General features: G+C 36.8%; 2 long non-coding RNA genes across 5 annotated transcripts in view; one reads left to right on the top strand and one right to left on the bottom strand.

Moving 5' to 3' along the window:
• Nucleotides 1-2,135: 2,135 nt before the first annotated feature.
• Nucleotides 2,136-11,402, top strand: LOC309844361. Of its 3 annotated transcripts, none has more exons than XR_014300637.1 (3): nucleotides 2,136-2,315; nucleotides 8,133-8,416; nucleotides 11,240-11,402. It is a non-coding gene; the product is annotated as an uncharacterized lncRNA (long non-coding RNA). The 3 variants fall into 3 exon arrangements; XR_014300638.1 differs by lacking the exon at nucleotides 2,136-2,315 and adding an exon at nucleotides 2,577-2,998; XR_014300639.1 differs by lacking the exon at nucleotides 2,136-2,315 and adding an exon at nucleotides 7,938-8,025.
• The window catches only part of LOC309844360, a 32,110-nt gene continuing 12,649 nt past the window's right edge, over nucleotides 4,858-24,318 (bottom strand). Inside the window, exons 2-6 of one of the 2 annotated variants that reach the window (XR_014300635.1) lie at nucleotides 20,648-20,784; nucleotides 18,055-18,168; nucleotides 16,249-16,359; nucleotides 5,837-5,942; nucleotides 4,858-5,033 (exon numbers count right to left, since the gene is read on the bottom strand). This is a non-coding gene — a long non-coding RNA (uncharacterized lncRNA). Of the gene's footprint in view, nucleotides 5,034-5,836; nucleotides 5,943-8,182; nucleotides 8,415-16,248; nucleotides 16,360-18,054; nucleotides 18,169-20,647; nucleotides 20,785-24,318 lie in introns of those variants that run through there. The other variant, XR_014300636.1, reaches the window with a different exon arrangement.

The following is a 24,318-nucleotide window of genomic DNA, read 5'->3' as shown; positions in this document are numbered from 1 at the left end:
GCACTCTTAGAACATTTTAGTCTACGGTAGTAGTTCTCAAAGTGTGGTCTCTGGACTAGCAACATCAGCAACAGCTGGATACTTACTAGAAGGGAAAATACTGAGGCCCTCCCCAGACCTCCTGAAACTGAAACTGTGTGGCTGGGTCCAGTGATCTGTGCTTTAATAAACCCTCCAGGTGATTCTTACAAGACCTAAAGGTTGAGATCCACTAGCCTACAGTATATCCTTACTTATATTACCTTTACACAAATTATCTGTACACATATGATTCATAAAATTACTCTTTTAAAATAAAAATGCTATAAGATGATGAACACAAACTTTCATTTCAGAGTGAGTTAATATCTAGAACCAACCATTTTCTTTCAATTATAAAATCAACATATTTAGTAAAATACCAATTACACTACCAAAGCTATTCTAATTAGTATGAATTGAATTTGAGGCATTACAAATATTCCTATAAAATGCAAAAAAATAGTTTCTAAATTGGTTAACTGATGTATAGCCTAATTTTCTTACTACATGTTTAAAAAAACTTTTTTAACGATTTTTATTTATTTGACAGACAAGAGATCACAAGTAGGCAGAGAAGCAGTCAGAGAGAGAGGAGGAAGCAGGCTCCCAGCTGAGTAGAAAGCCCGATGCGGCGCTAGATCCCAGGAGCGGGGGATCCCAGGAGCCCGTGATCGTGACCTGAGCCGAAGGCAAAGGCTTTAACCTGCTGAGCCACCCAGGTGCCCCTCTTATTACATTTTTAAGAACTCTCAGCTATTGGTTCACATTGTTATAACATTGAAATTAATACTGGATGTTAATGAAGCATAAATTTGCCCAGATTTAACATTGATATTTTAGATTGACTTTTCAAAAATAATAATTAATATATTGAAAATCTTATTATTTGATTTTTTGATATGCTAAATTACTAACCAATTTATATGTGTTTTCAATGCCATCATTAGACTGAGAACAGAAACATTTTTTGAATAATTAGACATTCTACAAAATAAGAAGAATTATAATGCAGATAGGGTATTTTCATTATCATTCAAATTCAAGTTAAAAATAATAACTTGATATTTAAAAGCATTATCAATTGCAGCTCTGTTATTGGTAGTTATTAATGAGAAATACAAAAGCAAACAAAATCTAACATACCTTTTCTATCAGTCTCAGTAAAGAAGCTTTAATGTCAGAGTTGTTTGGATGCTACAGACATTATCTTGAATATAATATATAGTATACAAAAAGATTCTGTTGCCAAGAACATCTCCCCCAGTACACTATAAGAAAATGCCCCCTTGATTTGGTCAGTAATAGAAAACACACTAGTCCTTTATATTGCAAACTCATCACTGATTCCCAATTTCTTACCATCTGGGAATTGCTACAATCTATCTCCCTCAGTGTCTGATACCCACTCGGGAATTATTTGCTACACATTCTAGCAAAGTTATCATCATCATAATCATTATCAAAAATATATATTAAGTATTGACTGCTGTAAAAATGAATAAAAGATACATGGTTTCATCTGCTTAGAGTAAAATAAAAACAAGAAATTTCACTGCATTTTGCTGGGGTTTTTGTATTGTTCCCATGTTCTCTTCCTCATTTTTCTCTTTGCCCAATTGCTCCTATGACATTACCATTTAAATAAAATTTAACCAAACTGACATGAGAAGATATCTGAAATTTGCTATAAAGTACTCCTGAGGTAGGTATGGGGGAGGGGTGGGAGTGAATATGAATGAAATAAGATTTGATATTTATTAGTAACTGTCTACCATGGATCAATGGGCACATAGAGGTTCGTTTCTCTCCTATTACTATTGAGTATGTTTGAGTTCTTTCATAATAAAAGGTTAAAGCAAAGTTTAACTACATTATATAATACTGTTAGGAAATTAAGAATTTCACTGCAAACCTTGAAATAACTGGAGGTATACGGGAGTGTTACAAAACAAAGATTGGGAATTAATCTTGATGCTTATGGAACAAATTCTCACAGCAAGAATAAAAAAAAAAACCAAAAACCCCAAACCTGGTAGTAAATAGCATAATAATCTTTCTAGAGATTGATAGGGAAATAGCACCAATTTTCTCATCACTTTCAATTTGTGGTAATTATGAATAATTCCAAAGTCTCCCCAGGGTGTTTCCAGGGTGATCTGACATCCCAACGGAACCCAGTCTCTGATGCAGCTCGTTACCACGGGCAACAGCTCTGATTCAGCGTGGGTCTGTGCTGTCTACCGAGGCACCATGTTGGACAAGGCATGCATGGGAATAAAGACTGGTGGAATGAGGTGAGGGTTAGGATTCTGAAAGAGAATTATACTAATGAGCTCAACAACTAGACAGAATCACAGAGCTTTCATAGGTAAACCACCAAAGCATACCGTACACAAATTTTAGAGTCCACAGGCCTGTGTTTGAAGCCCTTGTCTGTCTCTTACTTTGTGTCACAAGGGATAACTTTGCCTCTCAAGTTTTGTTTTTTGTTTGTTTGTTCCCACTTGTAAAATGGGAATGATAATACATATCAAAAAGAGGTGTTGTAAGGGTTGAGTAATATTTGTGCCTGTAACACTCCTGGTACACTCGAGATGATATAGGAGATGATGATGATTTCAGCTAATGTGAATTACATGCTACTATACCTGGAATAGACTAAGTTCTGATGAGCTAAATTCTGATCCATGCTATCACGGATGCAAACGACCCAAAAAGGGAGTGTGTGCAAATTCTAAATACCTCTTCGAAGATAGCTGTAGGTACATGCTTGAGGTTCAACCACGGAGCTTCAGAGCTGGCCATGGTAATAGGGCCCAGAGGGGCAGCATTTAGATGGGTTTGTCAAGTACAAAGGGGAAAAATTCTAATGTGAGTAGTGGACATGTTTTTTGACCTATTGATTTCTAATGTTGACAGATAGAGCCAGCTTAAAAAGAAGCTAAGTAGAGAAAATATCTTGGACTGCCATGGAGCTGTAAGGACATCATTATGTTTTGTTTTTGTTTTTGTTTTGTTTTGTTTTTAAAGATTTTATTTATTTATTTGATAGAGAGAGATCACAAGTAGACGGAGGGAGAGAGAGAGAGAAGCAGGCTCCCCGCCGAGCAAAGAGCACGATGTGGGACTCGATCCCAGATCCCTGAGATCATGACCTGAGCCGAAGGCAGTGGCTTAACCCATGGAGCCACCCAGGCGCCCCCATCATTATGTTTTTTGTTTTGTTTTTGTTTTCTTAATGAACGAAGGCCTTCTTGTTTAGACAACAGGCATGGAAATGGCAAAGTTAATGTGAACAATTTTTGCTTATGCTGATGAGGTTTTAAGTGATTATTATACCCCCAACACTGAACACTGACCCTTAGAACATCCCTTTATTCACAAACAAATAATTATTGAGTGTGTACTAAGTTCAAGGTGCTCAGGTGCTCAGGATACAGCAGGAAATGAAATACATAAAAGTCCCCCATAGAGCTCACATTTTAGAAGGTGAAGGCAAAAAATTAATGTTTTTAAATGAATATGTACTTCAAGAAGCCCCTGCAAACAGGTCCTAATTAAGCATCTATCCTGTGGCAGGCACTGGGAACACTGAAAATTCTTTTAAGACTTAAATATTACCACATCTAACACTTTTATCTGTAGCTCTCTTCCTTCCTGCCGGAATATAAACTCCAGGGAGGAAAGATCTTTGTTTTGTTTACTGGTGATGACTTTCACTGTGCTTTAGTAACTTATTTCTTTAAAAAGTACTACGAGGGGCACCTGGGTGGCTCAGTGGGTTAAAGCCTCTGCCTTCGGCTCAGGTCATGATCCCAAGGTCCTGGGATCAAGCCCAGCATCAGGCTCTCTGCTTGGCGGGAAGCCTACTTCCCTTCCTCTCTCTGCCTGCCTCTCTGCCTACTTGTGATCTCTGTCAAATAAATAAATAAAATCATATATATATATATATATATATATATATATATAAAAGTACTATGAGCCATCTTCTCTATTAGTCTCTCTGTCTTTGGCAGTTCCACAGATGGCTCAATGGCACATCAATAGGTTCAGGGTAGCTGGTATTGTCAAGAACTAAGAGTTCCTACCCATGCCTGACTTTCACACAGTGGAAAATCCTAGCCATCTTTCTTTTTCTTTCTATTCATGATTTGATGCACCTACCCACAACTTTTCATTAGTGGGTGATGTTCTGAAGGTCACTATTTGCCCAGTAAAATTCTGGTTCATCACCCCAGAAAATGCACTACTCATATACATGTACACATGCATTTGATTTCAAAGGTTTCATTGAACCTAAAAACCTCTGCGCCATGGAACCAGGGTTAAGAAGTCCTGATTTAAAGCTATGGCATGGGGTGTCTTGTGGCTCAGTTCAGGATTCTGGGGTCCTAGGATGGAGTCCCCTGCTCAGCAGGGAGCCTGCTGATTCCTCTCCCTCTCTCCTTCCCCCTGCTCATTCTCTCTCTTGCTCCCTCTCTCTCATATAAATAAAATCTTAAAAAAAATTAAAATTAAAAGTATGGCATAATATACATAAAGACATGTGAAGAGAATAGTTTTACCCACACATGCGCACACGCACATCTGCGCGGGCGCGCACACACACACACCCCCACACACCAGAAATCTACACCGTGTCATTTACTTTTGTCTCATTTGTTCAAACTTCTCCTAGTTCTTCAGTAATATAAAATTACTCACAGAAGAAAGTAAAATCACTCAATTTATATTTCAGTCTCAATGTGTAAGTAGTTTGGAAGCCGTACTATTAAGATTAAAAATTAAAAAAAAAAAAACATTTTAAAAACAGTTAAAATTTATATTCACAGCTGCTATGATTGATGTAAGATTTATTTGTAGTTGTCCATGTCTGAAAGTGATCTTGTATAAAGAGTTGTTTCTGTTGTACCAAATCCATTTAGCTTGAAGCTGTTTCCTTCAAAACTCCTTTGTCAGATACCTGTAAATGCTTCTGGTGTGCTTCTAGAATGATTCTCCATCTGATGTTCCTGATAATAATGACAATAACAACAACTTAGTTACAACACAATAGGGCACTCCTGTTTGTTCAATCAAGGTGCCCCAGTGTTTCCATAGCAACTCTCTCCTCTGTTCCCATGTTCAACCTTTCCCATCCAGCAATGATACAGTGAAATTCTTTGACTTACTAATGCCAACCTCCTTGTCCATATTACTTTATTTGCTTTTTTCCTTTTTGCCTTCTCTCATTCCTTGTCTTCCATTTCCCAACCTCGTTCTCACATCTCTTTTCCTACTTTGATATGTATCTGTCTCTCTTCTCAGACTCTGAAATGCGATTTCTTTTGTGTCTATTTTTAAAACAGTGATCATTTTTCTGAAATATATATATATATGTATATATACATATATATATATATGATTCTATATATATAGAAGTCCACTCATCTTAACCAGAAGTCCAATCAACTTAAAACCAGTTTAACTGGTGAAGTAAGTGACATCTCATTCATGAAGTCAGACTGTGATGTTGCCAGGACAACTGCAAATATGATCAAGCTCAAATCTTTCCTCAAGGAATGCTACTCATGTTGTCATGACAACCTATAAAACTTGGTTTAAGTGTCATTTCTATATAGAAGATCTGCATATACTTTGGTTAAAAAAAGGAGCATTTGATAAAATTCTGTAAATTTTCACACTTCAAATTCACCTCAAGCTTCCAAATAAATAATTAAATTGTGAACAGTTTAAAACATGAGAATTCTACTATTCTAGTGAAAAACATTGCATTGTTGATACAGACACTATGACAATGGAAGCTAAGACTTACAAGTGATATTTTAAAAGCTACTGGTAAGTTGTGGATCTTTTTTTGGGGTGGTGATTAATCTTTGAAATTGGGATATGCAGTGATGAAATCCATGGGTCCTCACTATCTATGGAGACAGTAGTGGAATAAGTTTTGAATTAGTGGTATTTATGTCTTAAATAAATCCAATGATCCTTCAAATAGTAATACATAATGAACATTAAATGTTAAACAAAGGCAAGCTTTGATAAGAGTGAAATTTTATTACTGCTCCGCTAATCATCTCTGTCTCTTCTGAAAGATTTCATTGATTCACTGATTCGAAAGGCTTTAAATGCCTGCTTTTGTGATTAAAAACAAAACAAAACAAAAAAAAACCACCTTCTCTTTTCATTTCATTCAGTGCTGTACTACTAATATCAACATTGGATACTGATTTACTGACAGAGTAAAAACTGCTTTGAAAATCTGTCTTCTCATAAACAATCTATTCTTATTCTTTGTCATCTCTAGAATTTATCACATGTCACATCTCTTTACAAATAATTCTACTGTGGCTTTTGATTATTCCTTTCTTTCCTGTCTTACAAATCTCAAATTGATCCCACTTCTGATCCTTTGGCCTCATTTCTTTGGCACTTCTGTGGAAGAACTGGGATTCCGATAATATCCAGTGGACTCTCTAATGCCAGGCTCCACCTTGTCCTCTCAGGATCCCAATTACATGAATTCATAGCAAAGCTTCTGACAGAGTTCATGCATGGGTTTTAGAGTGTCTAAAAACACACCTGAAATGTATGCAAAATTCTGAGTGTATATTCACATATGTATTTTTTAAATATTTTATTTATTTATTTATTTATTTATTTATTTAGATAGTACAGGTGGGGCGTGGGGGAGAGGTACAGAGCGAAGGAGACCGAGAATCCCAAGCAGATTCCACCTTCAGTGCACAGCCCTTTCCCATGACCCTGAGATCAAGACCTGAGTTCAAACCAAGAATCAGATGCTTAACCAACTGAGCCACCCAGGCGCCCCTGCTGTTTTTGAGAAGAAAAATCCTCCATAAATGGCATCACATTAGCAAAGGCGGTAGGACTACTACTTTAGGGCATGATGTGGCGTTGAAAACATCCATGGTAAAGTGGGAAAATCTAACTGTAAGTCAAAAGAGCTGGTTTTCAAATCCCAAGTTTTTCCCTATTAGTATATAGCCATTATATATCATAGTATAAATTTTAGAGTATACCAATGACTGATAATTCTGAAAAACAGTGATGTCTGTTAAAGCAAATTAAAAACTAAATGCAAATAAAATCATTAATAGTAATTAATTTAGAGACTATTACTAATGTAAATTAACTTCCACATACTATTCCTCTAAGAATTGAAAAGGAAGATTTTTTTTAAGAGCAACATTGTCTTCAAGAGACATGAATAGAAAAAATAAATGAAATAAACTCTAGAAAAATAAACTGAAGTGTTTAATATACTTTGTATTACAGATACTTGAATAAGTTATTGTCCCTAGATTATAAATTCCTTAAAATGAAAAACTTTAACAAACCTCTTTATAATTACAATGTGTGATTAGCATTGACTGAATTTGGCAGGTTCCCAATAAACCCATGGACACATTTCCTAAGGAATCCTCCAAATCAAATTAGGTGTTCTCTCTGTACGTAGGAAGAACTTCTCTAGGACACATGAAGAATGATTTCACTTTAGATAAAGAGAGAAAGTGAATCTTAGGTAGAGAAAACGAAAGCAACTGAAAACCCTCTGGCAAATCCCTGTAACAGCCATAAACAGGACCAAACCAAAAGAAATAACATCCCTTAAACTTAGTGGGGTCTCAGTAGATAAACTGAGCATGAAAAACCAATAGATTGTCTAAAAGGAAAAAAAATCTTCCCAAGAAAATGACAAATCAGGAAGAAAATCAAGTTAAGAAAATAGGACTTCTATAAAACAAATATTCCTTGAACATTTTATTTGCTAGAGTATTAAGCTAATGTTCGGTGCATTAAATTTAGCACTGGACTTAGAACTCCACCCAAGGGAGTTTGTTTGGAAGGAGAAAACTGTGTCTCAGGTTACCTGGATTCCAGTTAACCAACTCACAAACACATAGGAGAGCCAGGAAGCAGCACATGAAGCAGGAGCTCAGGGAGGAAAACCAGAACCTCCTCGGAGGTGCTGGAACCCAGGTTTGCAAGAAAGTTTCTTGGAGAAAAAAACACTTTTGGGGGGGTGCCCTTGGGGACTGCCACATGTCCTTGAAGTGGCTCACCTCTGTTGCATGCATAATTTGCAGGAACTAAACAGGTAGCTGTGAGAAGAGGAAATGAGAACCATGAAACTCACTGTGATACCATCAGTCTCGCCAACCAACTGTCCGTCCATTCACATTTCTGGCTGGAGTTACATGGCAGGGGATTATATATGCTATGACTTGTTCGTAAAAATAAAGCAAGAAGAGTGAGGACCCCACCAAGCCCATGCCTAAGCCTACACTCTACAGAGACCCTGACCTGACAGAAAACTGTTCTGAGTGCCAGCAAAACCTTGCAGGAAGTGCTGGAAGTCTGTACGCTTCAGGTAATTTCTCGCTTGCAAGAACAGCTGAGAAGCTACAACACATGGTACAGGAGAAGAAAGCCAGGTAGAAGGAGAGCCGGGGGATAGAAGCAGTTCACCATTCCCTACCCTGTTCAAGCCTAAAGAAAGGTAGATTCTAGAGAAGGGGATGCACAGGTGATCTAAAAGAATCTATAATAATGTGCCAACATTTAAAAGAAAAAAGAACAAAAGAAAAGGGTGATGTTACAGAATAACAAACTCCACACCAAAATTAAAAAAAAAAAAATTACTGAACCAGGTCCTTCATAGGGACACAGTCTCATCTAACCACAGGCTGCCCCACTGTCCCACTACCTGCACCTGGAATGACTTCAAACCCTGCATAAATCACTAACATTCACCTTCATGATGCAAAACACTTTTTTTTTTTTTCGTTTTTTTTCATAAAAGGAAACATAGCTTCCCGAATTGCTGACCCAGACCAAGCAGACACAATAACTCTTGGGGAAATGTATCAACAGACTATTGTGGGGTAGTTAACTCAAAGTAAACTAAATACTAAATACTAAATACTAAATACTGTCCTTCAATTTTTACTTCTGAATTTTCCCTCTACCATTGGTTTTTCCTCCCTACTATTCCCACCCAAGGAGAAAGGACTTCTATGTTTATGTGCCCTTAGATCTCTGGGTCTGATTTTTTTTTTTTTTCCATCAAATTTCTGGGACTCAAATGTATCACTTTTTAAATATCAATCCCAACTCCTGCCAGTTCAGCAAACTCCAACTTTGAGGTCATCACACAGTAAATTTTAAAACTCTCTGGATGTGTGTACCACATGATACTGGATGTTGACTTTGAAATCAGCAGGTGTCTGTCAGAGACTCTGGAGCAAGTAGTCTGTTTCTTTGTTACCTGGAGTGGTCAGACCAGCCCCACTAGCTGCACTCCACTCACAGTATGTTTCTTCATTTATCAAGAGTGTGTTTCCATGGAAGTTATGAGGGCAGAATTGGCTGAAAAAATTATGGGTAACTATAGGGTTTTTTGCAAACTCCCCACCCCCTCAAAAAAGTTGTATAGCTTAAAAAAAAAAAATGGTCTGATGGTTCCAACTCTGCCATGTATTCTTCTAAACATTTATAATGTCCATTATTTATAAATGTGTGCTTGGGGAGTTCAGAACTAAGTTTCTACCAAAAATGGAAAAAAAAAATACAATTATCACCCAAAAAAGCACAGGTGAATGACAAAAATTATTCAGAGTTTGGTGGTAGGAGTTGAAGGAGAGTTCCCTATCAGCCTCCACTCCATTACAATAAACATTTGCTCTTTTTATCTAAAATCTATTGAATGCCTTCTAAGTACATAGCATTATGTTAGGTGCTGGCAATTTCAACAACTGCTGGAACGTGTCACAAAAACCAGTGTGAGGAAGGGTTGGGGACAGAGAGCTGCAGAGAGCACTGGGAGCTCCATTTACTTAGTAGAGTGAAGCAAGGATATTGACTTTGTGGCAGTCAGCACATACGGGGTGGTTGACTCAGGGGCTGAGTCAGACTAATTAGCTCTCAGCCTGGAAAGCCCTGACAAGGAGTGAGGACTGAGAAAGCCACGGTAATGGTGCCAGAGTGTTCCAGCTCAGGCATGACAATTCAAGCTAGCTTGGGCTGAGAAAGATAAATACTCGGTCAAGTGGACTGTGGTTGGAAAGTAAAAAAAAAAGAAAAGAAAACTGAGCACATCAGGCCAAGGAACAAGAGCAGAAGGCAGTGGGTCAGGATCTATGGCAAGAGTAAATAGAGGAAGTAAGTTTCTGTAGCAAGGCTTGAGGTTAAGTAACCTTCAGCATAGGATTTTTTTTTTTTAAGATTTTATTTATTTATTTGACAGACAGAGATCATAAGCAGGCAGAGAGGCAGGCAGAGAGAGAGAGGAGGAAGCAGGCTCCCTGCTGAGTAGAGAGCCCGATGCAGGGCTCGATCCCAGGACCCTGAGATCATAACCTGAGCCGAAGGCAGAGGCTTAACCCACTGAGCCACCCGGGTGCCCCGTCAGCATAGGATTTTTAATGGGAAATAATCATACATAATGGAAGCCCATCTTGTCTTACAGGAACCACTTTGTAAAGGTGAAAGGGAGCTTTAGACAAAATTTTAACAGACGTAAGTCATTGCCCTTGCTGTCGTGAAACTAGCTCCAGAGACAAGATATGCACAGAAAAAAATCAAATAAAAAAATGCTGTTGTGCTTATTTTGCAAATAACACCTCATGGTAAGCCTTAGAAAGGATGAAAGTAACATGGTCACTGTCCTTAAAGTTTGTATAGTCTAAAGAAAAGATAAATATGAAGACAAAGTTCATCGCTTTATGAGAGAAATGCCAGATAAGTAGAAGTATGAAGCCAGGTCTAAAATGACAAAACCTTGAACTGCTAGGGACATACAGTGGCACTTAGATTTCAATGGAAAACAGTATTTTAAACACAGAGTTAATCATCTCAAGCAAATGTTTCCTTCAGGGAAAGAAAAGTCCTGCCAATAACAGAGACCTGAAAAGATTGCCCATTTAGTTAAGCAGTAATGGAAGCCTGTGTTGTTGACAATCACTTCAGCCACACCTGCATCAGGAAAAATGACACTTGGGAGCCAAATTGTGTGAGTGCTTGTGTGTGTGTGCGTGTGTGTGTGTGTGTGTTTGAACATTCTTAAAAATTGACAATCTTCCTTAAATACCTCTATTCCTGTGCTTATTCAGAAGAAATTTTATTGACCTCAAATTTTAAGAAGTATATGTCATTTATTGTATATCTGTTTACATTTACTTTCATTTTTTTCTAGAATTAAAAAGATTTTACCTTGGAATTTCACAAATTGGACTTCTTTGTTACTTCTCTCCTTTCAACAGGAAATTATCTTTGTGTTCTTAAACAAATTGACAAATACAAAAGTCCAATGAAACTCAAAAGGACCAGTTGAAAATAACAGATTGCATCCAAATAAACCATAAATACTAAACAGAAATTTTGCTTTTCCATTCGTTTTAGATTATGCCAGTCAACACATACTAAATAAAGACTAGAAACTTGGTAAATGTGATTTTATTAAAAAAAAAAAAAGATCCATTTAAGTAGTTGAAAAACTGATTCCCAAGTATGTCCTAAAGGAATTGGTTTTATCATAGAATCTCTAGAGACTGTGAATCTAGTTGCTCAAGAAAATCGATACTCTCTCATAAGTCAGAAATTATGGGTGTGGCAATGGAGCATTACAAACATTGGAAAGAAAGCAAAATTATTTTAGAAGACATAATTATATGACTGGGAATTCAAGCAAATCAACTGAAAAACTTTTGTGGATGGAAAAAAGAAAGGGAGTTAGGTCCTCTATGCCTCCATAATGACTGAGAAGTTCAAGAATTACCAAGTGAGCCTTATCACTTTAAGTAGGTGTCCAATACTACGTCCATGGGTCTTCCAATAGTCAGTTCATCACTCCTTTTTCATGGTAGGTTGACCATTTTACACTTTTAAAGTTATAGTTATTCTCAACTACACAACTGACCTGGGGGTTAGGGACACTTAACCCCCATACATTTGAAAATCGTTCTATAATTTTTGATTCCCCAAAATCTTAACTATTAATAGCCTACTGCTGACCAGGAGCAATAACACAGTTGCTTAACGTATATTTTGTATGTGTTTATATATATATATATATATATATATATATATATATATATATATATATATAACATAAAAATACAATAAAGTAAACCAGAGCAAAGAAAATATCATTAAGTGTATCATAAAGAAGAGAAAATGCATTTACAGTACATGTAAAAAAATCCACATGTAAATTGACGTGCACATTTCAAACTCATGTTGTTCAAAGGTCAACTGCATATTACAGTACATTCATGATGGACTGTTAATTAAAAACAGGAAGCATGGGGCACAGACACAGTGACAGGTGGGGGCCTCCAGCAGCTGATGGAGACACATGGGCTGGCGTCTTGGGTGGCCTGGGCACCCTGGTGCCATCCCAGGGCTAGGTGGAGACTAGGGGGACTGCAGGTTCTGGGGTTGGGGACTGGAGGCAACATAATACCTCTGTGGCAGTGGAAAGCAAAAATGGAGACCAGGCATCCTTGCCTCAGTTTTAGTGGAAATGCTGTCAGTCTCTTCCCATTAAATAAGATGCTGATTTATTAATAGGGTTTATTAATATGGTGAATGATACTGAAACTCAACTTTCATTTCTGGAAAAAGTTCTACTTGGTCATGGAATGGGAATGCAAGAGATTAGAAGCCAAGCAGCTGGGCAGGAATGGGGTTCCCCACCCCATTTAAAGTGAGCACCCGTTGTCATGGAGCAGCTGGTGCCCGCCATGTTGGGGGAGTCCTCCCAAACCTGGAAGGAACTTGGCCCAGCCTTGGGGGAGATGTGTTGCAGGGGAAACTGCTACTGTGTTTTATAATGACAAACAATGATTTTGTCTTAAAGACCTAAAACTGTGTCACTTATCACCCACGAGAACCTCTGATCATCTGAAGTCATTGGAGAAATATGAAAACAAAGCTTAGTGACTGACTCATTCCAGGAGGGTATACTTTTTGACTTTTTATACTCTTATTTTCAGAATTTCTGCATATTATGTTGCATTCCACAGCATAATCCTCAATTCTGAATCAAAGACCCAGCAATTTGAACTTACTGTATTTTAGGTTGATTCATATAACAGTCAAACATGCTCTGGGATACAGCTAATAATGTTTAACCTGAAAAATATAGCCCCATTATGAGTAAATTGTGTTAATGCTGGTGACTAACTGGTAACCTTCTTTATTCTCATCCCATTTCCATGGAATATATCTTTCAAATCCCCCCATCTGTTGGGCAAACACTTGGAATGTAATATGGATTCTTAATGCTATGAGAGGCTGTGTTCTGGCATGAACAGCTTAAAGAAAAAAATTTGGCTCGAGCAACCGATTGGATAATTTTAGCTAATATTCTGTTTGAACAACAGTTTCTATTTGATTAGGATTTTTCCTCCCTTTGTAATTCCCCAAGCTTGCCTCTGTTATGTTTCATAGGAAATGAATCTGTGAGCACAGAACCTATATTGATATGTAAATTTATCATTTTTTTCACTAGTGCTTGATATTCTTTTCATCTAAATTTCAGAAACTGACTTTAAAAACTCAGTTTCCCTTTATCTGTATTCTCAATAAAATTTCACCCAGTCTTGGGTGATTTAATATTAATATCCCTAATTTCTAAATCTTATGTAAATAAAGATTGAAATGTTAATTAAAAAAAAAAACAAGAAGCATGGATGTTTAAATACAACCTCTTTTTAGATGATTGTAGAAAATTTGATATTTTTGTAAATATACTTAAGATGAGTCATTCATTTGCTCAGCAAATATAGAAAGAATGACCACTATATTTCAGGTATTAGGCTAAATGTTAGGTCTAAAATAAACAAAACAGAGAAGATTTCTACTCTCCAGGATTTTATAGTTTAGTTGGTGAGATAATAAATATAGAAATAAATATATAATTTTAATCTCTTACAATCGCCAGGAAGAAAAGGAATAAGATACAATAAGAATGTAGTGTAAGTTGTAAGGTAAAAACATCCTTAAAAAAAGTGAATATTGAAGATTAGATGAGATGAGATTGATGAAAATTGAAAAAAAGAAATGAAAAAAAGGTAGGGAAAACCAAAACCCAAACACAACACCACCACCACCATTATGGTGAGAGCATGGTACTCAGAGGAAAATTGCACTTAAGAGAGTTAGGCAACGATGGGACACCTGGGTGGCTCAGTTGGTTGGACGACTGCCTTCGGCTCAGGTCATGATCCTGGAGTCCCGGGATCGAATCCTGCATCGGACTCCCAGCTCCATGGGGAGTCTGCTTCTCTCTCTGACCTTCTCCTCGTTCATGCTCTCTCTCACTGTCTCTCTCTCAAGTAAATAAATAAATTCTTAAAAAAAAAAAAAAGAGAGTTAGGCAATGAGAGACCCTTGTTGCCCCTCAAAAATACAAAATTTGAGTTTTATTTTAAATACAGTTGGAACCATGAAGCAGTGGAATCAATTTATTTATATTTTCAATGAGTGTTATGACTTCTGTGTAGAAATGGCTATTGGGTGGCAAGGATGAAGCTCCTGTTGCATTCCAGGGAAGAATTCACTTTCATAATACTATAAGCAAATATACTGAGTGACTTAGACTATGGTGGGTGGCAGTGGAGATGGACAGAAGTAAATATATTTGAGGGGTGCCCGGGTGGCTTGACTGGTTAAGCATCTGTCTTTGGTTAGGATATGTCTATGGTTTAGGGTCATGGGACTGAGACACCTGCTGAGCGGGGAGCCTACTTCAACCTTTCCCTGCTTGTGCGCTCTCTCTCTCAAATAAATAAAATCTTTTAAAAAAAGAAATAGATACATTTGAAAAAGTTTTGATAGTGGACTGAACAGGATTTGATAATGGATTCTTGGATAGGAACATAGAAAAATGAAAAGGTAAGGTTTGTCTGTAAGTCCAACACCTAGAACAGAACCTAGCACAAAACAGGTAATTTAAATAAATAAATGTTGAAAGAATGAATGAATGCCTGTATAAATCAGTGCAGGTGTCACTTACTAAAATGACTGAGTTTTTGAAATTTCTTCACAGTGGCTAAGACTACTGTGACTCATATATAGAACTGAAAACCAAAAGAACAACAAAAAGTCTTCCTTAAAGCTATTTGTTTATCATGCAAAATGCAAAAATAATGAAACAATATTCAAAATTCTAAAGAAAGTTTTGAGATTTATATCACAATGAAATGGGTCAATAAATGGTTAGGAACCCAAACTCTGTATAAAATGTTTTAATTTTCTACTGCTGATGTTCTTGGAGATGCCTTGGTTCCTATTCTTTTTGTGATCTGTCCTCTCCCTCAGTTAAGTTTCCCTATTTTTTAACTTATAAGCTAGTTTGAGTTAACTCCCTGAACCACAAAAATATATAACCAATACATCTTATTTTTAGTAGTAGCAAAGAAAAGGAAAATTGAGAGACTGCATTCTTTAAATACTAGTGTTTGGTTGAGGATGAGACCATATAAGAACTGATTGATGGATTATTTAGTCCGGAGAAGGAATACAGTGACTATCCTCAAACATTTGAAAGGCCAGGTACCCAGGGTAGTGAGGTCAGAGTACACCATTAGGGCCTCAGATCCTGGAATCACTTGGCTTCGGATTACAGAATTTAGAGCTAACAAACGCAAATCAAAACTTGTCAACCGTTGGACCAGTACTGGTGGGCCATCCAAACAAGCTGTTAATCTGAAAGGACTACACCAAACATGGACGATAAATAAGATAGAATTGATCGTATATATTAGAGCTCAAATGAGGACAAAGGTTAAAGATAAGACAGAAATGGAAGCCGGGCTTGAAATAGGTTCATTATTTAGAGTCAGTTATCACTTTGCTCAAATTTTATTTTTGTGGTTTCAGAAAGAGGTGATGAGGGAAATCCCCAAAATGCTAAAGGAATACTTGAGCTTCAACTGAATAAACCTAATATGTCTTATAAGTTTACAACATATATATTAGAAGTAATACATAAGTTTATAAGTACCAGGAATTTTACAAATATCACCTCATTTAACCCTCACCAACATTTTACTTTCAGATGCATTATTGTGACTATTATCCTGATTTTATTCATGAGACTTAGCTACTATACCTCCTCTCTACAAGAAAGCATAATGATTATGTAAGACATCTATGAGTAGAACCAGGTCCTACCCACATCAGTATAGTAGTGAATACCTGTAATTCTCTGTAGAACATTCTAAAAATGGAAGAAGCTCCCTCAGGATGAAGTGAGGTTCTCATCACTTAGTGGGTTCCAGAAGAGCTGGGAGACAGAGTAGTTATGCACTATAACAGATGAGGAAATCGTTAAGGTCCCTTTCCCATTTGAAGATTCTAATTCTACATACTTAGTAAAAGGAGTGAATGAAGTGTTTAAGTATTTTAAGCAAGGGAATAAGGTTAAGATAACCTGAATCCAAATCTTGCATAGCCTCTTCACTACCAGCTGTTTGATTTTGATCAAGTTGCGTAACCTTCTTAAGCACCAGTGCCCTATCTTTACTAATGGAGAGAACAGTATTGGCCTCACAGAGTTGTACAAAAAATTATGAGACAACATTGATAACTTGCTAAGCAGACTGTCTGAAGCACAGCCAGCATCATTAAATGGTAGCTGGTATTAATACAATTCAGTGAACGGCCTATTGCTTAAATTTTGTCCTCAAACAGAACTATTTTACCTTTTTTATGATTAAAGAGAAGTAAACTCTAGCTTCCAAGCCTCTGTCTCATCATTAGAGTCAAACTCTAACAGATCTGGGGTACTAAAGAGAAAAAAAATAAAAATAATGAAAAAAGACAGGAAGCCTTGTATGAACTTTCCCATTACTCATCTTGATCAGATTCCCTGAGTTACCCAAGTGGTAATTGTTGCTGATAAGGTAATCAGATGAAAGAAACCAATAGGAAACAATGTGGAAGCACCACACTGAGAACTAAAATTCTTCCAGCCAGAAATTAACTACAGGATTGGCAGTGTACTGGCAGCAAGATGGTTTCAATTGTTTAATAAAAATCTTATTCTAGCAAGAAATCATTTTACTGTTCTGTATCAATTTTGACCGTTTCCTTTCTTTCCCCTTTTTTCTCTCCAGTATATCCATGATCATAGAATCATTCTCTGCCCAGAAGTTAAAAAAAAAAAAAAATGTAGTGTGGGGGAGGGGAGATAGAGAGATTTGATGATATTTTTAAATCTCCTACTCTTACACTTAAAGCTATGGTATCAATGTAGGCTCAACATTAGAATCATTTGAGGAAATCTAGAAGACATTCATGCATAAGTTCCATTCCCAGAAATTCTGCTTCTATTCAGCGTTAAGTTAAGGCTGTGTATCAGGAATTTTTTAAATATCTCCAGGTGATTCTATCACTCAGCTGAATTTTAGAACCATGGACTTACACCAACCCTAAAAACATTAGAGCTTCCTTATAATGCTGCATAGTTGCGGCACCTGGGTGGCTCAGTCATTAAGCATCTGGCTTTGGCTCTGGTCATGATCCCAGGCTCCTGGGATCGAGCATCGCACCGGGCTCCCTGCTCCTCAGGAAGCCTGCTTCTCCCTCTCCCACTCACCCCTGCTTGTGTTCCCTCTCTCACTGTGTCTCTCTCTGTCAAATAAATAAATTTATTTTTATTTATGCTACATAGTCACCTAAAGATGTACTGTACAAAGCTGGCTTTTCCTTTGGGGCTCTGGTATAGAACAGACTGCACAAATGACTTGGGAAGTCATTCTTTTGAGCAATATGGGTCACCTTGATGCACCGGAGGGGTCATGCCTTTTTATCCAAAGATACTGCAACTCCTGTTAACCTGATAACCATGGAGGAGAGCTGTCTGAGCCCTGCTTGCCTTTAAGAATAAAAGGTATAAAAAAAAAAAAAAGAATAAAAGATATCTTCCAATATGCTTCAACTATGTGTGTGGCTAGACAACCCACCAGAAAAAAAAAAAAAAACAAAAAAAACAAAACCCACCATCTTTCTCTTTCCAAGAGGTCTCATGAGCTGATCTAGACAGGTGTGGAAGTTTCCCACATATTCTGATGCAAGTAGCCAAAGAAAGACTGAAAGGCATTTAAGGAGACATTGCTGAAAAAGAAAAAGAAAAAGATTAAAATGAAGGGACTTATATGGAAGCAGTAGAAGAAATAAGACACATACACAGGTACTCACATTTCTATAAGCATATACATACTCAATCTTGGGTGCATAGCACTGGATTGATCTCCATACTTGGTTCATAAAACATCACTCTCAGGCATGGACTTCTCATTTAATTTTATTATTTTACTTGTTTTTAATCAATAAAGTGAACACTCATAAGCACCATTACCTAAACCAAGATTAAGACTACTACCAATTACTTAAATTTATTTACATGCTATTCCTTTATCTCTTCTTGTCACTCCTCTTACACAGATATAGCTGCCATTCTGAATTCTGTGCTTTTATTTTACTTACAGATTTATTACTTAGGTTTACCTAGTATTGTTTAATTTTGTTTGTCTTGGGAACTTTTGAAAAAACGGAATCTTCTGGTACTTGCTTTAGGACTCAACCTAATGTTCCTAAGATGGATGCATAAATTTTCTGTGCATTAATTCATTTTCATTTTTATATAATAAAATTTAATGAACTACAATTTACCTCTTCATTCACCCAATTAATGAGTATTTGGATTGTTTCCAGTTCTTGCTATCACCAACAGTGCTGCCATAACATTCTTTTCCAGGTCTGCTAGTGCACATAAGTCAGGGTTCCTCTTTGGTTTTATGCCAGTTCCTCTTGGGGACTGATGAGCCCAATTCATGGAAATAGTCAACTTACAGAATAAAGCCAAACTGTTCTCCAATAAATAAAAGGTCTCAATGATTTCAAATTTGGGGTCAATGTTTGTCAATCCAAAGCATGAAAAACTGTATTTCAATGAGATCTTAGGGTTCGTCAGAAGATATCATTAGAGTCTAAAAAGGCTTAATTTAGCATGAAAAAAAGATCCTGGATCTAGACGAATTCCATCCTACAACACAGAAACATCCTGAAAGCAGGTCCATACTTAAGTTTACAAACTTTGTCACCTAAATTTAATTTTAGAATACTGCAGAAAGGGAAGCTGTAGATTCATTTCACTTATGGCCACTAATGAAAATTTCTGAATACCTGCTCCATCAGCAACTTGAACGCAGTGGTGTATTAATAAAATCAGGCATCATGACTAAGTGAGATTTTCCTGGGAATGTAGGAATTTTTCACTATTAGGAAATTGATTGATGTGATTTATTCCATCAGAAAATTAAAAGAGAATAAACCAAATGAATACCTCACTATATGTTGAAGTCTGAGAAAACTCAGCCAGTTATATATTTAATGGAATGAAACTCTCCAACATGAGACATATTCATACATCCGTATATCGGAAAATTCTTTAAGGACAATTATAGTATTTGTTCATTTATATCCTCATTATCCAAGGTTTGTCACCTAATGGAAACTCAAAAAGGGGAAAAAAAAATGTGTTCCCATTTACTTCCAATGTAAAAGAAAATAAAACGGTGGGAGGAAAAGATGCTGTATTCATGGAGCTGCCGATGTGATACAAATAAAAAGAAAGGCTAATGGAAACCTGAAAAGTGAAAAAAAATCAATCAGGGTCATCTGTACTCTTGTGGTTGTTAAGATATAATCCCATGCTAAATAAATAACCTTGTACATAAATACTGCCATAAACATATGAGAATGACCTTGAAATTCTGTCTAACATTTCCCTCTCATTAACTCCTAAGAGTCTCGGCATTAATGCAAATATGAAGGACTGCCACACTCCCGTGCCTGCTCTGCAGTCATTGTGCAAGAACATCCTGGAGGTCACAGACACCTGGAGAGCACTTTATTAAACCACAGGAAAACCCCCTTGTCAATCCTAATGCAATGGAATGTGCTACCCCTGGAGCTTAATTTAATTCAATTTTTTTCTTGACTGATTTTTTGCTCTATACCATCTATATTTTTATGAACTTCTGTCAGGTGAAATAATTTACATCTGAATTCTCAACAAGCTCACAGGGTAAGCTTTTTGCTTTTACATCTTCCTTCAGATGCTAAGCAACAAATCAGCTTCTCTAATGACGGTACCTATGTTCACGCACCCACACAAATATACACCTATATACATGCATATCGTAGATCAGCTCACTTAGTGGCCTCACCCATTTAAAATTACAGAATTCCTTTTGCCCAATATACAACGTTTTCAAACCACACTAGGTCAGAGGAAGGCAAAAACCATGTGACTATATGGCCACTAGCCAACTGTTAGGAAAAGGGGAATTGCTTCTGAGTTGTTGGCATTTTAAAATGTCTATTTTCAATAACTGTTAAAAATAAAAGCTAACTTGTGAATTCAAATGTCAAAGCTCTAAGAATGGTGCTGGGGAAGGAGACAGAACACTGTTTTCATTACAGTAAATAGATTTTCTGGTACTTCAAGAAGAAACAAGTTTTAGATACTTCAATTTTATGTGAAACTTAAAAAAAATTACTGTCCTTTGTTACGTTAATCATTACCTACCTGTGGGGAATAAAGTGCGTCAGCTGTGTTTCAGAAAATCACATTTCTTTTCATCAAATGTTTATCTCATTGTAAATGAAAATCACTCAAACAAAACTTCTACATATTCATTCTTAAACCACAGATTCCTTTTGAAACTAAAAAAAAAAAAAAAAACAGACACAAACATTCCAAAAGAATTAAATTACCCACTTGCAATTCCCAGCACAAAGTTTCTATTCTTTAATGCTAAAGAGCTGATAGCATTGTCTTCTCTTTTCTTAAGGTTCAGAGATATAGGGATTTTTTTTTTTTTTTTTTTAAGAAGAGTACTAGGTTAAATACTTTTGTGCTACTCAGAAGTCTTGAAATAAGCCTGGCCAATAAAAAAAACAGGAAAACGAAAGGAGCATTTGATTCCTATTAGAGGCATTCAAACATGTGTAAATTTGCTTTTTGGTAGCTACTGTCCCTCCCTATGGTCTCTTGAGATAATATAAGAGTATCACCTGCCTCCTCGCAACTACTCGTCATTAATTGTTTTTGGATATATGCATTTTTTTTTAAATAGAAAGCATTGCTTGAATACATTATAGGTGGCAATGGAAATGGCACAAACCCTCTTGTAAAGCAGTTTAACGAAAGGTTATTGAGGGCCTTAAAATGCTAATTAGTACTCTTTAAGCTAACAATTTCACTTCTTATGCTAAAGAAATACTTTAAAGCATCAAAAATACACATTCATAAAGATGTTCACTACAGTGTTACTTACATGCATTTTAAAACTGTAAACAACCTAAATGCTCAACAAGTAAAGAATGCTTCTATATACTGGTAAATCCATTCAACAGAACGTTCTGTAGCAATAAAAATGGTATTAATAAAAAGCAGAAGAGTAAAGTGAAAAACTGGTGCCATAATTTAAATAAGAATGGCAAGATGCACAATACATATCTAGTATTCATATGACTATGTACAAATATGCATATTTAAAAAAGATGTGAAGGGACCGTTCAACTTGTCTTTTTTAAGATTTATTTATTTATTTATTTAATGGTTTTATTATGTTATGTTAGTCACAATACAGCACATCATTAGTTTTTGATGTAAAACTACTCATTAAATAGCAGCTAGGATTGGTGTCATTTGTCCAGCATTGATAATGTGCTACTCTACTAAAGTATGATGCAAATACTTTAAATGTGTCCTTCCGAATGCCACATAGGACACCCCTGTCATATCTTATCTACAACAAGAAACCGAGGCTCAGAGACTTGCCCAGGGCCTCACAGCATTAAAAGTGGTCCAAGATCAAATTAAAAATTCTGGTTTCTCAAAATAGAGGAGAGTTCCCAGTGCAAATCCACGAGAAGCTGGAAATTAAAATAATTGTAGGCTATAATTGTTAGTCCAATCAGGATCTTATATTTTCAAGATGATCCCCCTGAGTCCCCCACCCCCTACTCCCCCACCCTCCCCTCACCCCCTGCCTCACTCTTGCTCCTAAGTACCCAATTCTTTCATTTGGAAGGTGAGATAGAATCTGGATTTGGATGCAGACAGCTTGAGTCTAAATTCCTGCTCTACCACTTACTCATTCTGTGACTTGGACAATAGTAAGCCTCTGGATGCCTTTGTTTCCTGAGAGTGCCAGTAGTCCATCCCTCATAGGACTACTGTGGAGGTTAAAAGAGTTAATCTGCACACCAGGGGCTTACAGCTTAGTATCCGATGCACAGTAAACTGACTATGACTACAAATATTTAATTCTGTTTAATGTTTGGAGGACCTGTCTTTTCTCACGTTCCTATGCAGGTACTTGGTCTGCCTGTTTACAACCTACGTTACCTGCATAAAAAAGTAGTGGACCCAATATTTGAATACAGTTAAGATTCAGGCAGAGTTGGAGTGAGCTTGAGAAATTTCTACTTTGTCCGTTCATCTACAATTATGGATTTGTCAAGTACTGTGTGACATTCCTATAGTGTAAAAATAGTCCTTATTTTATTTTTTTGAAAAGATTTTATTTATTTATTTGACAGAGAGAGAGAGAGATCACAAGTAGGCAGAGAGGCAGGCAGAGAGAGAGAGGAGGAAGCAGGCTGCCTGCTGAGCAGAGAGCCCGATATGGGACTCCATCCCAGGATCCTGAGATCATGACCTGAGCCGAAGGCAGCGGCTTAACCCACTGAGCCACCCAGGTGCCCAAAAGAGTCCTTATTTTAACTCATCAATAAATCTGAAAGACAACAAGGAACTGGTCTTTCCTTTTCTAACTCTTTGTATACTCAACATAACATAACACTTTCCTTCAGAGGGCTGTATGGAGGACCTTTGGACACAAAGGGTTAGGAAAAGCTAACTTCTCAGCTAGAGTCTTGGGAGGATGAGGGCTATGCCTGCTGGCCTCTTGCTGGTGGGACTACCAGGTTGGAGTAATCAAGATGCATGACGAAATATACATGATGTTCCCTTCTACTAGAGACAGCTATGACTCAGAAATGGACACATTTATTTCAGGAACATGAATACACTTATTTTGCTTATATTATTTCAAATTTTCAGGCAATCAATGGATATAAGATGTTTTGAACATACAAAAATCAATGTTCTTTTTCAAAGTTTTATTGTGAAAACAGCTGTTAATAAAACTGCAACGTATTTTAAAAATCTGTCAGGAAATATTTCAAAAACTTATGTAATGTTGGTGTTTAGTGACCTCCTTCACTGTCTAAAGGTGACTCTTCAGGACAACACATTGCAGGGTTTCGCATCTGTAATTCTGTTCTGTTTTACAATCCACCCAGGCCTCCTGATCTTTCTCTCAGCCTCACCCTGACTTAGTCATTCAGTTTCTCCGAGTTCCTCTTGAAATGAACTTGGGCTTTTTAGGTCAAAAGACCCACAGGGCACTTTGAGTTCTGACATTGCCAAGATACGTATTAGTCCTGGGATAGATTTATATTTTAAAAATCTCTTCTTCTGCCTTGACAAGCACTACCGAATGGTCTTTTGGACCTTTTCCTGGCCCATCCTAGGAAGAAGAAAAAAGGAGGAGGGAAAAAAAAATCTATCCAATACACAGAGACAGATGAATAGATACAGTTTTATATACAGGATATTTAACGTGTTATTAATCACTTTAAACCTTCTTGAAAGAGACTCTTAAATTACAAAATATACATAAAATTCTCAACTACAAGCTGATCACCCTTTGCTTTGGTAAATGAGCCTTCTACTTTTTTTTTTTCTTTGCCTCATTCAAAATGTTTCATGTCAGGACACCTCAGAATTATGTGACATCTCTTTTAATTTTATGTGGGCACTAAACTGGGCAAGATTCCATTTCACTTAAGCCAAAAATGCTGATCTTTTCAGCTATTATCTTGGAGGGAAGCCACTCAAATGGAATTTTCAAACAATCGTGTAGTTTTTAAAAGGCACAGCTTTGCTCCCCACTCATCATTTTAGCACTCTGACCTACCCACACATTACAAGAAAAATAGGAAACCTGCACAATAATGAAGCACAAGGTCCCGGTGGAAGTATTTTCAAATTCAAACTACCAATCACTGTTGGAAATGACATCATTGACATTCTGTATCATTCCTGGCTTCTGAGCTTACAGGGGTGTAAAATCTACTAACTACATTTCCAGATTCTCTGGCCAGCGAGGACCGAGTTGGAGTCCT

This window comes from Mustela nivalis, assembly GCF_964662115.1.
Source record: "Mustela nivalis genome assembly, chromosome: 11".
NCBI lineage: Eukaryota > Metazoa > Chordata > Mammalia > Carnivora > Mustelidae > Mustela > Mustela nivalis.
This window is presented reverse-complemented; position numbering and strand designations above follow the sequence as displayed.